Source organism: Pyrus communis, chromosome 12 (assembly GCF_963583255.1).
Source record: "Pyrus communis chromosome 12, drPyrComm1.1, whole genome shotgun sequence".
In the NCBI taxonomy this organism is placed as follows: Eukaryota; Viridiplantae; Streptophyta; class Magnoliopsida; order Rosales; family Rosaceae; genus Pyrus; species Pyrus communis.
This window is the reverse complement of record NC_084814.1, coordinates 16,523,230-16,536,356: the sequence shown is the minus strand read 5'-3', so window position 1 is coordinate 16,536,356 and position 13,127 is coordinate 16,523,230. Positions and strand designations below refer to the sequence as shown.

The 13,127-nt window shown below is 38.6% G+C and overlaps 1 long non-coding RNA gene across 1 annotated transcript; it reads left to right on the top strand.

The window, feature by feature from the left end:
* The first annotated feature begins 8,704 nt into the window (after positions 1–8,704).
* On the top strand, positions 8,705–12,725 carry LOC137711495 (uncharacterized). The gene is made up of 3 exons (XR_011065062.1): positions 8,705–8,944; positions 9,902–9,986; positions 10,642–12,725. It is a non-coding gene; the product is annotated as an uncharacterized lncRNA (long non-coding RNA).
* The last annotated feature ends 402 nt before the right edge of the window (positions 12,726–13,127 follow it).

Genomic DNA, 13,127 nt, shown 5'->3' with positions numbered 1-13,127 from the left:
ATTTCCTCTCACTCTCAGTCGCTCTCTTTCCCGCGTTTAAATAGGCGGGATATAAACCCCATACGCTAATTAATACGAGCCGCTAAAATTAACGGCCGTGAGATTCGACGACAATCTCCGTTGGTCCGGCCACGGGGGTTCTGCGTACGTGGCGGCAGGAGAGGCGTTGTCTCAAATCACATGTGTGACATTTTTGGACTTATGGCATGCCACCACGTATGGCGAACAATTGGCCCATCGATTTTTTTTTTTTTTTTTTTTTTAAGAACGATATTATTATTATATTTATCTACACTAAAATAAAGGGATGAGTTTAGCCTCACAATGAGTTACCAATAATGTGGTTCAAATTCACCTAAGAACGATATTATTACATTAACAGAGGAGATAGGTTCAGCCTCACAAGATGTTAGTAATAATATGGTTCAAATTTGCCTTTGCATAATATCAAATCTAAAACTTATCACTTAAAAGTGAAGATGAATACAATTAGACCTTAATAGTACGTGGTCCTGTGCGAAAAGCTTAGCTCTTAAGCAAATATTAAATTCAGTTTTTGTTTTCTTTTCTTTGGTCAAATTCAATTTTGTTGGAAAATTTAATAAAGAAAACTAATGAAAAAAGCTTCAATATTTTGAATTTTAATCAAAAATTAGGTAATTGGTGTGACATATGTTCTTATCAATATGTGATTGCGTAAATCCTAAGCAAAGATAGAATAGGAATCCTTTGGGATCTATAATGTAATATTCCACATCGACCAATGGAGAAGGGGTGATGTGCCTTATATGTACATGCCTACCTCCATATAGCACGAGGCATTTTGGGAACTCACTAGCTTCGGATTCCATCGGAACTTCGAAGTTAAGCGAGTTTGGGCGAGAGCAATCCTAGGATGGGTGACCCATTGTGAAGTTCTCGTGCCAAAACCCAAAAACATAACCGTGAGGGTGTGGCCCAAAGTAGACAATATCATGCTACGGTAGAGCCGGTTTGGGATGTGACTGAATGGTATCAGAGCCACTCTGTTGTGTGGTGCGAATATGCCAACGAGGACTTCGGGCCCCTAAGGGGGTGGATTGTAACATCCCACATCAACCAACGGAGAGGGGGTGATGTGCCTTATATGTACATACCTACCTCCATATAGCACAAGGACTTTTGGGAACTCACTGAATTCGATTTTCATCGAAACTTCGAAGTTAAGCAAGTTCAGGGCGAAAGCATTCCTAGGATGGGTGACCCACTGGGAGTTCTCGTGTGAGTTCCCAGAAACCAAACCTTGAGGGTGTGGTCGGGGCCCAAAGCAGACAATATCGTGCTACGGTGAAGCCGAGCTTGGGATGTAACATAGAAGATCTTTCCTAATATACTTTGTATTACTTGGAGAGCAAGTTTCTCTCCTCCTTATTACTATAAATAAAGACACAAGGACAGAGGAATTAACACACAATTCCTCAACTCTATTCTCCATCAATCAGGGGAGTATTACTTTTCAATTATTTTTTTTAATTGATTAAATTTTGATTTTATTGAATTCATATACTTCTATTGATTCAATTTATTTATTTTTCTTATGTTGAACGTGATACAAGCTTGAAGATGAAAGCCAAAATTGAAGAAATAACTCCTACAAACCCGTTCACAATATTCATTACGAAATCCAGGTTCTTTTAAAACAATGGTTTTTATTTCGATATTTTTTCAGCCTTGATTGCATGAACCTTCATTATAATGCAAAACCCAACTTTACGATTTACAAATTTTAGATCCTACATAAATTGTTTATGCATTATATCCATAATTTTGCAATTATGTGAATTGAATATGTGTGAATAAGGAAGAAAAAGGAAAGAAAAAACAAAAAGATGTTGAAACCCTAGAACTCGTAATGGACCTAGATGCCCTAGTCTACTTTAGACTGGGCCTAATTTGTGGGAGCCCAGTGCTTGAGCACCAAGCTCGCACTAGCCTGTGTCAAAACCATGGCTTGCAGCCCACGACTGTGCCAAGCCTAGTTGAGCCACATAGCTCCTGGCTCCAGCAAGAACGACGTCGTTTACGACATCTTATTCCTCTAACCCTTTGCACCTCGACGGAATCGAGGACTGCCCCCTCAGCCGCACTCATCACCAAATCTTGGTGATTGCAGGACAATGGTGATGCCAGAAGTTGTCCACCACCGTTGATCTTGACGACGAAGATCGATTTTCCCGGTCGAAACACTTCACTGAATTTTTTTTAGACGCCCATTGTGATTCTTGGAGCCTCCTAAGTTGTCTCGTTTTTTTTAGATTCCATGGCAACGGCTTCGACTTCTGTGATCCATGCTCGCCGTCGTCCCCTATGACGCCGTCGGCCTTCATTGTTTCCCGACAAAACCCCTCACCCATCGTAGATGGGCTCGGATCTCAGACCCCAACGGCCTCGGCTTGTATTGCTCTCGGCCCACACCCAACTTGGAGCTTTATTTTACGCCTACAAATCAGCAGCCTTTGCTGCTTGAGTCTAGAAACTAAGGGCCTCCGTTTTGGGCTTAGGACCTCATGGCCCGTTTTGGTTTTTAGCCTGCATCAAGCAGCCAGCCTAGCAGCCCATTCTCGGCTTTGGGCTTAGTCTTTTATTTTTTGGGCTTTCAAACTGTTTTTTTTCCAGTTGGACCTACAGTCCACTTCTTGAAAAAAAAATGTTTTTCTTTTGGGCCTATTTTACTTAGCCCATATGAAACCCTAAACCCTATAAATCGGGATTTAGTTTTCACTTTTTCTTTCTTAGCCCATATTTGGGCTTGGGTTTTGTTAAGCCAATTTTTCTCTCCGACCCACAGCCCAGTCAACTAAAAAAATAATATTTTTGGACCCGAAGCTCCATATATATATATATATATATATATATATATTTAGGGCCGTTTCCCTAACCTTTCACACAAAGGGTCCCGAAGTTACCCACTATAATATATTTGTTTTCTCCTGCTTTTTATATTTATGTCTTGTATATATCTTGCATTTGTTTACAGGTATTATGAACTTAAAGTTCATACATCTGAACCCAAAGTTTTGGAAAAGTGTCATCGAAACCTAAAGTTTCTTAACGAGCAACACTCATGTTGAGACCCGAAGTTCTCCATGCTTAAATTCGTTTAAACCAAACCATGTCTTAGAACCTAAATGTTCTAACTTTGATGTTTATGGAAATTTTATTTCCTAAAACACCAATCACATTCTTGTTTCCGCCATTCAGTGTATTGTTGAACCTTAACAAGTTCGATTTCACTGATTTGAAAGTTTCGAACAAGAAACTACTTTATGTGGATACAAGACATGAAACCTTGCTTGACTACGACTAGTTGTGAAATCATTGTAGCCAGTTCTTCATTCGAAGACTTATGCCTGAAGCAAAATCAAATGGAAGTACCTCACTGTTGAGGACTCCATGGCTCTTTGACATGCTATGGACCGTTTCCAATCATGCAAAGATGAATTTTTGCCCGAAGTAAAACATGATTGAAACCTTTACGTCCATGAATAAATACAATCCTAAAGTTTATATCCAATCGAATTTTGACTGGAAGAAAACCTTTCTCGTCCACCTAAAAACTTCAAGAATAAGGGATAGTATTCCCGAACCTTAACCTTGTAGAATCTAACTCATTTTTTATGGAATAGATCATTGCTTATGCACTTTTCAGTGCTTCTACCAATGTTGTTGAGGAGTACCATTCTCGTAGTTGATTTGTGAGACTAATTTTGCTCCACCTAACACACTTGGAAGAGCAAAATTTGACATGGAAGGCCTATTGGCCGAACCCCCTTGTCTTTTTGGTTTATTTTGTGAATAATTTATTTTATTCTCGGATTTAAGATTGGTGTTTGGATGTCACTATTATTCTCGAATAAAGAGTTAATTAACGAAATGACCACATGTGACTACAATTAACTCATGCTTAGGTATGTTTTGTGGGGAAGATAGTTGTCTGGTTCTATGCTAACTTCATACCTAATCATCCCCTGACAACCTTTCAGGCTTATCCAAAGGATTCAAAAGGGGACATTTGTGGACAAATTCAACCATTCTGCGGACTATTTAGATACTTTATAGTATTGGTTGATACTCCTACACGTTGGTCACACATGTAGCTATTGTCCACAAGCTGCATTCTCCACACTAGTAGCTCAGATGTGCTCACCACCCTGATTATTTGATCAAATTTATTTGATTAGATAAGTCGGAGAATTTACCAGTGTTCTAAAAATTGGTCTAGGCGCTAGGCGGTGGCCAGCCGTCGGGATTAACGCAAAATCAGAAGCAAAATCAGGACAGGGATTAGGCGGGCACCGAGGCGGCCTAGGCAGGCAACTGGGTGGCCTAGGTGGTCTGGTAATTTCAATTTTTTCTATGTTCGAACTTGAGAAGGGATGAATGCTTCTGGTTTTTCTGGACTTCATGTTTCTGGTCTGTGTTAGTGAAGAGGAAGAAGATGAGAGAATTAGTTTCTCTCTGTTCTTTCCACACCCACGTGATGACTTTTAAAATTATTATTATTATTATTATTTTGTCCATTCAAGTTTGGACAGCTAGTCTTGACTTTTCTTAAAGAAAAAAGGTTGTCAGGCTATTAATGGAGCACTCATCTCTTCTAGGACAAAGGGCAGACTAGCTGCCATCTACAAAAAATTAATAGCATGACAAAAAATTAATTTTTTTCTCATTAAATAAACATTGATTGTCAGGCTATCAGTTCATAGCATCAAGTGCTATGGATTTTTTTGGACTTGTTAAATACACATATTATTAATCTTTTACTATCTTATTCAAGGATTTCATACAAGTATAATTTTTTGTATGTATCAGTATACACTTATTTACAAGATATATAAGAAATTTACTTAAAATCCGCCTAGGCCGCCTAGGCGCCCGCTTAGACCTCGCCTAGCCGCCTAGGCACTAGGCGCTAGTCCGTCGCCCGACTAATGCCTAGCGTTTTTTAGAACCTTGGAATTTACATTGAAAAACTTTCGATGGATATTACATGTTGGTTGGGTTTTGAAATTGAACATCTAGTACCCCATGTTCATACCCAAAACAACCAAGTAGAATCATTCATTAAATGCCTTCAAATGATTGCGCGATCGATTGGTCATACATACCAAAGTTCCCGATCTCTGCTTAGGGCCATGTCATGACCCAACCTTATAAACCGCGTGTTAGTTGGTTACCAGATATGAACCCGACATATCACATCTATGCGTCTTTGGTTATGCGGTCTATATGACATTTGCGCCACCCTTACGTACAAAATAAAAGAGGATGGAAATCTATGTCGGTTATGATTCTCCTTCTAATATTTGTTACTATGAACCTTTGACAGGCGATCTCTTTACTGCTCATTTTGCAAATTGTCACTTTTATGGGACAGTTTTCCCATCGTTAGAGAGAGATAAAAACAACGCGAATTATTATGGACGTCCCCACTATGTCTTATATCGATCCCAATCTAGATCGTCAGAGTATAACCAGACACTTCCTCTGATCTAGTAAAAGTGACGAGATCACATATACCAGCTGCAAATGTGCCTGCAAAGTTATGTACCAAATTTACAACGGACCTTCATCTCGAAAGCAGGAACGCCACAATTGTGGCCGACCTTGTACATTGGCGGCTAGCCAATCAATCTGTCATGCGCCAGAAGCATGGCATATCACTCGGTTTAAGGATTCACTTTTGCAAAAATGGAGGAATATGGAACAAACAAATCTGCCCCTCGATCGTTGTCTTAAACCTTTTCATCTCATGAGATTAAATCTGGATTACTCCTGAGACCTGAAGTTCTTCGTCCAGTATGTTAGTTTGGATGAGATATGGAATTGGAATGAGATTAACATAGATGATGTTTCATTTATATGGTAACTATCGACGTAAATGAAAAACAAAGATAACGAATCACGTTCCGTTGATTAGTGTCGACGTAGAACTGATTGATCAACTAAAAGAATTAATCTATGACGAATAAGATGAATGAAGTTGTCATATCCCAGCCTGGGGTCCACCACATCTCGGGCCCGCTCCACCACCGTAGCACAATATTGTCCGCTTTGGGCCCCGACCACGCCCTCACGGTTTTGTTTCTGGGAACTCACATAAGAACTTCCCAGTGGGTCACTCATCATGGGAGTGCTCTCGTGCGCTACTCGCTTAACTTTGGAGTTCCCATGGAACTTGAAGCCAGTGAGCTCCCAAAAGGCCTCGTGTTAGGTAGGGATGAGAATATACATATAAGGATCACTCCCCTGGACGATGTGAGATCTTACAATCCACCCTCCCTTAGGGGCCCGACGTCCTCGTCTGCACACCACTGCCAGGGTTAGGCTCTGATACCAAATTGTCATATCCCAGCCCAGGGTTCACCACATCCCAGGCCCGCTCCACTATAGTAACACGATATTGTCCGCTTTAGGCCCTGACCACGCCTTCATGGTTTTATTTTTGGGAACTCACATGAGAACTTCCCTGTGAGTCACCCATCATGGGAGTACTCTTGCGCGCTACTCGCTTAACTTCGGAGTTCTTATGGAACCTGAAGCCAGTGAGCTCCCAAAATGCCTCGTGCTAGGTAAAGATAAGAATATACATATAAGGATCAATCCCCTAGGCCATGTGGGATCTTACAAAGTAGTGCGATATGATGCCTTATGGCGCAAGGCTTCTTTCATACGCATGTGATTGATTGTAGCATTATAAACGTGGTTGTGGTATTTCTGGGATCTTGATACAAACCTACATGGAGTTTCCAAATGACTTACATGTACTTCTTCAAATAGTTCTAAACCACAAGAACACCTTCTTAGTTTTCGAAAGGCCTTCACTTTACGGATGCAAAACTATTCGGAAGGATGTGGTATACCCGTCTAAGTGAATATTTGATCAGTAGGTATATATACCCCTATGTGTACAAAATCAGAAATTGCAAGAGTTGAGAAAACTGACTCGCACCTAAAGTTAGACTTTAACATGATTGATCTTGGGAAACCTCAACATTACCTCGACCTGAAGTTTTGAGCTAGTTCTGATGCTATTCTGGTCCACCACTTGAACTAGACCCAGAAGGTGTTAAGTCCAAGTATACCCTGATCGTCTATATGCTAGATGTAGACGAGACCTTTACGGAGGATATGAAGCATAAGGTTCCATATTGGAACGTGAGGTAGCCATATCTAAGTACCATGGACATTTGTTGTACTTAGCACAAATGCACTAGATCGGACATCTTATGTGCTGATAATCTTTTAGCATAAAGCAACATTGCACCTAACACACCACCACCAAATTTGGTGTTAAAGACGTTTTTCCGTTACTAAGAATTTGGGCTTATCTATCCCTATGCATCTCAGAATAGATCACACCCCCTTGATCTTCGGAATGATGCTTACCTTGTGGGATTTACTGAATCAGAACATCTGTTTGACCTCACAAGGTATGTTCCCGAATGGTTAAGTCTTTACCATTAAGGAACACCGCAATATCTTGGAGGTCAACTAGATAGACCTTTTGTTGCGAAACCTTTGAATCGTTCCAAGACTCACTATGTCTCATCACGTGAGAAATATGGTCGAGAACTCTTGTTGAGCATATTCAAAATCCCTGCGATTTTCATCCATCGTTAAGTCCCAACAATGATCCATGAATACAGCGCTATATGTATTGACCAGATCATAATACATCCAACAAGTCAACACCAAGCATATTGTGTCTACATCAGCATGAGCATTAGAATATTGAAGTCAAGCAGTCCAATCCTAGACAACCTTGCCAATATCTACACGGAGTCACTATTGAAGTCTACATTCCAGAAGCTTGTCCAAGGAATTAGTATGCGTAACTTCTCATTTGCGATGCTTGTAGCTTCATTTGGAAATTTTGTGAAACTCAGGGGAAGTATCCAGAAGTATACTCACTTGATCTTAATGTACATTTTTTTCCCAACGATTATGAGCATTTTTCCCATTGGGTTTTTGCTACCTAATTAGGTTTTAACGAGGCACCTATCCTGAGCTGGTCATATCCTTGTGAGCTCTTCTACTTGCGTCTAGAAAACATATAGTTTTGACTTAATGCAACTTCTCACTTTTCTCCTTAGCCTATGGGTTTTGCCATAGTGAGATTTTATAAGTTTTACCACCCATGCATTCTTCTGTTCATTTTGAGACTCGCATTCGCTACTTGTGCCGACTAGACAAGACAACTTCATCAACTACTTCTACATTTGCCAGAAGATCTGATGCGCCGTCTACTTAAGTATTTGCACACTCAAGGGGGAGCGTTGTGACATATGTTCTTATCAATATGTGATTGTGTAAATCCTAAGTAGAGATAGAATAGGAATTCTTTGGGATCTAGAAGATCTTTCCTAATATACTTTATATTACTTGGAGAGCAAGTTTATCTCCTCCTTATTACTATAAATAAAGGCACAATGACTGGGGAATTAACACACAATTCCCAAGTCTATTCTCCATCCTTCTCTCTTCCCTTTTGCCGCACCTCTCTATTGAATATAGGCCAAAACAGTAATAGTTTTATTTAATGGTTAGGACAAAACTTAATGTCAAAGCAGCCCGTTAAGATTGGCCCAAACAAAATAATTTATCGAACTTCCGGTTTTACCCCTAACATCATTCTTGCTCCAACATTAGGTTTGACGACTTGAATACGATGCCGTTGCTGAGCTCTGCGCCCATTCAAAAGAAGTATGTAATAGATATACATCTGATCCTCCATTTCAAATTTCTCCAACTACTTCCTAATCCAATTGGTATTTATTTTCACACTTCGACAACCTAATTCCCGTCCACCCTCTCTCTCCCTCTCTCCACTCACCTCCTTCCCTCTCTAAAATCCTCAATTCCAAGTCCGATTCCGATCGAAGCGTCTTCAATCAACAAAAAAGTACTCAAAATTCTCAAACCGTTGCTAAATTAGGATTGATATTATGTACTTCTTCTTCCTCTCTGTTTTTTCTTTTCGATTTTTTAAGAATTATTCTGTAAAAACCTGTTCCATTTTTTGTTTCTGCTTTTGATTCATTGGTTACGAGCTTTTACAGCTGATTGTGTGTGTGTGTGTGTGTTTATATATATATATATATATATATATATTTTTTTTTTTTCCTTCTTTAAGTATAATTTGATGTTGTTTTACTCGCGATAGTATTGGAGAAATTTAGCTCTTCACTAATTTTTAATTATTTTTTAAGCTCCATGAATTGGGTTGTAATTAACATAATAAACCCAACACGTTCCTACACATTCCTAGTCATATTAGTACAAAACCCCTACCATGTTTGAACCGCTGGTTTAATCTGGGGGTGTCAAAACTCGAAACTTAGTAATTGGACATGGGGTTTAAAATCGTAATGTTTTTTTTGGTGTTTGTGGATGAAAATCATGGATTTGTGCATGAGAATTTATGTGGTGTTATTGTTGTATATGTAGGTGCCCTGAAATTGTGTTTTTGTTTCAGGCATGTTCAGCTTAAGAAATAGTGATAGTACTCGTGTTCAGTTCTAGAAATAGTCATATTCAATTTAAAAAATAGTAATAGTACAGGGTTCAATATAAGAATAGCATATCCGAGAACTCTCTCGATGTTGCATGCGTGCATTTTATCTTTTAACTACAGCTCAGTTCACTTCAACTTTGGTTTTTGTTCCTTATAGCATTATGTTTTCGTTTTGTAAATTTTCTTTTCATATTGCCACTGTTTCAGTGGTCTCTTCTTTGCAGCCCTTTACAGCATGAGTATGGAGTGCTTCCGTATCACAAATTGGATTGTTCATTGCTTCCTAATCTCTGTTTTCATTTTCAATTCCATTCGAATTCACCATTTTTCGAATCACCATATTAGGAGTCTTTGAGGATGAAGGAATTTGGGGCTATTGGGTTCTAGGCATCCGCAGCATGAGTATTCGCAACATTGGGGGTACTGCTAGGTACATGCACTTCTTCATGACATTTCTTAACAAATTTCTCCAATATGTATTACAGTTTCCCTTAATTTCTTCATACATTTTATAGTTCTAATCAATCTTTTTCGACCTTTAGCATTCCCTTATACTACTGTTAATAAGTAAGTTCCATGTCTGCAAACCAAAAAGAACACATTTTTGACTTGTTATCTATATATTTTGAAATTTCTCCAGCAATCTGGGATGATCTATCAAATATATTAGTTATTAGATATGTATATATGCAGGTGTACCCCTTTGTGTTTGTATGCATAATTTTTAAAAATTATTTATATTGCTCTGTGAAAATTGCATATTTTTTATTATTGCTCCGTTGAATACAAGGTCAGTGCTTGGAAACAAAAATGCCAAAGCAAATTAAAGAAAAAACTTAAACATGATTAATGATTGACAGCTCAATGGAGCATTTTAGGTACTTCATAGTAAAACCTATGTAGGAAATGTGGATAAATCGCCCCGAATTATGGAGGACCTGGAGTTCTCTGCAATTGTTTGGCTTAAAGAGAATTTCATGATTTTGAATATTAAAATAAAAGTTATTTTCTTGGAATGGTGATTTATGGTTATTAGTTTGGAATTAGCATTTGTTGTTTGGACACATGTACTGTTTTTGTGTTAGGTAGTGTAAAATAACTTCAAGAAGGATAAAGATGGCTGCTGGAAGTGGTTCGCTGGGAACCTGGTATCAGGTGGTGCAGCTGGTGCTTCATCTCTTATTTTTGTATATTCTCTGGACTATGCAAGAACACGTTTGGCAAATGATATCAAGGCTGCCAAGAAGGGTGGTTGAAAGGCAGTTTAATGGTTTGGTTGTGTTGGAATTATCGTGTATCGTCAGCTTTACTTTGGAATGTACGATTCTCTGAACATGTGGTTCTAACTGGTGGTTGTAGGATAGCTTCTTTGCTAGCTTCTTGTTTTCTTGTTGGGATGGAGAATTACAATTGGTGTTAGATTAGCTTCTTACCCCATTGACACAGTGCGCAGAAAGATGATGATGAACTCAGGAGAAACATTTCAGTACAATAGCTCCTTGGATGTGTTCAGGCAGGAAATCTCGACGGTGGGCATTCCTGGCTCGAGCACACAATTCCCCAAGGAGTTGGCACTTTGGTTGGTTGTCGGGCTCCTGCGTTGGGATGCTGCAAGAGGAGGACACAGTTAGTTCTGAAAGGTGCCTTTGTGGGGCCTTAGGTGTAGGCCTTAAAGCTCACAATCAAAACTAGCTGAGTGCAAAGGCGTGCCACTGCTATCTCAATATGGCAGATGTAGAACAAATGTGTTTAAGTTGATTACTTGCGCCCTAAGTTATTCTAACTTCTTGTTATCAAAGGATCATCGTAGATGAGTTAAGTCTACATTAAGTTCTTTTCTATGCCTTGAGATCAAGGACTTTCATTTATCTTGTATGCTTATAGGGTGGAAGTCCATATTTGATTAAGTCATCAGTTTAGTTCACTTTTAATCTTCTTATGATAGCAAAAACCACTAAGGAAACTAGATCTGAGAATTGATGGAGCTTTGAATCATTAAGAGATTGGAAATGACTTGAATATATACTAAGGAATACATTATAACACTATATCTATTAATTGAAAGATGATACAAAGAGAGTCGGGCAAGATTTCACCTTATCGGGCAAGGTTAAATGTCTTGCAGTCTCTTCTCTTTGCAATTACAAAAGGGTTGAGTACTACAGAGGGATGAATGGTAAATAAGTTTACACAAGAGAATCAATACTATAGCATTTAAAAAAGGTAGTAGAACTTTTACATATACGAAAATATGTCTTTCTAAGGGGAGTCTAAGGCTAAAGGGTGCAGAATCTAGACAAAGCGCAGCTTTCTGGGTATTTGCTTGACTGAGAGGCAAGTTGTATCTTTATTTGTTTGATTGGTTGAGTGTCTTTATCTCTGGGCCCTCTTCCTCCTTTTATAGGCGAATTAACCCGACTATGTTGTTTCTTCTCTTACTCGAAAGTAACTGAAAGGTAGTGAGTCATCACCCTTTTTACATGTTCTACCATTCAGAAAGTGCTTTTGGGCCGAAAGTAGGTGGATTTCTATCGGTTGTCACTTCTCTTGTAAGCAACTATCCTTTGCATTTAATGGGGAGTCGTCATATTGTATTGAAATAGGCATCTGGGTTTGGAGCCGGGCCTTGGGCAGAATTTCCTTTGTTGAGTTCTTTTGGGCTTTCTTCCCTTGAAGCCCAAAGTTAACTATTAACCCAAACAAGATGCATTTAAGCAAATTATAAAAAAAAAACGAGAATGCATGTTTAAGGGTGTTAGAGCAAACATATTGTGTGCTGTTGCAGGTTCCAGTGTGCTTGTTGGCCATGACAAGCTGCAAGTCATACTTCTTGGCAAGAAGTGTGGGTCTGGTGACGGTGGTTAATGATGTTATGTTGACGAAATCATTAGCTATTGTGTAAGCACCGACTCTAGTTGAAAATTTTGGGTGAACGGAAGTGCTCTTTACGTTTCCATATGTTTGTGGATCTATTATTAGAAAGTCATAGTGATAGGGATGAAGAAATTTGAGTTTTGGGTGCTTGTTATCTAGTTGAGCTCTGAAAGGAAGTGCTTTTACAATTTTAAATGTTCCTTTGTTGCGAGAAAAATACTCCAAGTGTAGACGGATATTGCTACAGTCACTATTTATGAAAACTGAACCAAAATAACCTACAATATTTTTAGAATTATAGCAAAATAACTCACATTATTTATGAAACTGAACCGAAATAACCCACACTATTTCTAGAACTATGGCAAAATAACCCACATTATTTATGAAACTAAACCGAGATAACACACTATTTTTGGAACTATAGCAAAATAACCCACACTATTTATAAAACTGAACCAAAATAACACACACTATTTCTGGAACTATAGCAAAATAACCCACACTATTTATGAAATTGAACCAAAATAACCCACACAATTTCTGGAACTATAAATAACCCAAAATTTCCTAATTGTAGGTTTTTCTATGTTTTTCAAATTGAACCAAAATAACTTGCACTATTTCTGGAAAGAAACAAAATAAGTACTATATATGAAATTACAGCAAAATAATCAACACTATTTTCTAAACTAAA